This window comes from Temnothorax curvispinosus, unplaced genomic scaffold (assembly GCF_003070985.1).
Source record: "Temnothorax curvispinosus isolate PA1 unplaced genomic scaffold, ASM307098v1 QBEX01001142.1, whole genome shotgun sequence".
NCBI classification, from domain to species: domain Eukaryota; kingdom Metazoa; phylum Arthropoda; class Insecta; order Hymenoptera; family Formicidae; genus Temnothorax; species Temnothorax curvispinosus.
This window is the reverse complement of record NW_020210922.1, coordinates 1,704-3,262: the sequence shown is the minus strand read 5'-3', so window position 1 is coordinate 3,262 and position 1,559 is coordinate 1,704. Positions and strand designations below refer to the sequence as shown.

The window sequence follows — 1,559 nt, the reverse complement described above, 5'->3', positions numbered from 1 at the left end:
GTGTGTGTGTGTGTGTGTGTGTGTGTGTGTGTGTGTGTGTGTGTGTGATTTCTGCCTAGTGCTCTGAATATCATCTAGTCATACATATCAAGAACTTTCGATGGGCTTCTTCAGAAGATAGGATATGAAGAAAATCCTAATGCATGATGACGATACCACAAAGATGCTAAGGCTAGATGCCACGAAATGTGCATGTATCGTCGATCACGCGGAATGCAAGAGAAAATCCGCCGTTAAATTGAGCGAACATTCACGAATCCTGATACCCACAAGTAATTTCTTACAATCTTTTTATGATCCTGATTATCTCATAATTTGTATTTTTGTACGTGTATTTTATGCTTTGATAGGAGGAACGTGAAAAAGAGCAGGAAAAGGAAAGAGCACTAGCGGCGAAGCAGACAGAAAAGAACAAACAGAAGAGACAGATTCAAGCTTTGTCTTTTAATCTGAACGAAGACGAAGATGAAGCTGAGATGTCTTCTGACGAAGACAATGCCGAAAAATCCCCGCAGTCAGAAAATGTGCAATCTGATGGCCCTGCGATTAAGAAGATTTAGAAAAATCCAGATGTAGATACATGTTTTTTGCCAGTAGGGAAAGGGACGAGGAGGAAAATAAACTTAGGGAAGAATTGAGACAAGAATGGGCTAGAAAGCAGAACGCGTTGAAGGAAGAAGAAATTGAGATCACATTCAGTTATTGGGATGGATCTGACCATCGTCGGAGTGTTATAATGAAGAAAGGTGAATGTCTCAGTGGTTTAGAGAACGTTTAAGTTATTAAAATACTCCAGTGTCACTTTTGGAGTAACATTGGCATGATATATAATGTTCTGCTGCATAAATTAAATTTTCACATACAGGTAATTCTATCTATTAGGTTCTTCAGAGATGTTTAGAAGTTCTGAGGCCCGAATTCAGCGAGCTTAAAACAGTAATGGCAGATCAGTTAATGTATGTCAAGGAGAATCTTATATTACCGCACCATTATACGTTTTACTGCAACTGTAACTGATTTTATTGTAACTAAGGTAAATATACCAAATGATAAAACTTATGAAGCAATATCACAATGTTGGCATGTTATTTTAATGTATGTAATATTGCGATTAGGCACGAGGAAAGAGCGGGCCTCTGTTCACATTTGACGTTCACGATGATATTCGTATTATGCACGATGCTTCTGTCAAAACCGAGGAATCACATGTCGGAAAAGTTTTACTTAGGTATTTATTATTAAAAGAATATTTTGCATAATTCTTTTTTATGTTATTTTTTTATTTTTCTCATTAGATCATGGTACGAGAGGAACAAACACATTTTTCCAGCGAGTAGATGGGAACCTTTTGATCCAACGAAAAGTTACAAGTATACAGTGTCGGATAAAAATAGGAAGAAAGCTAAAATCTGATCTTAGATTCAACGAATTGTCCAATTTTGTTTAAAGGATTCAGATTCAAGGACTGTAAATATTATAACCAGATAAATAACTTTGTTTCCTCGTACAATTGATTCATTATAAAACAGCTGATTACATATATATATATATATATATAT

The 1,559-nt window shown here is 35.7% G+C and overlaps 1 pseudogene; it reads left to right on the top strand.

Moving 5' to 3' along the window:
• Positions 1-124: 124 nt before the first annotated feature.
• On the top strand, positions 125-1,527 carry LOC112460299 (annotated as a pseudogene).
• Positions 1,528-1,559: the final 32 nt, after the last annotated feature.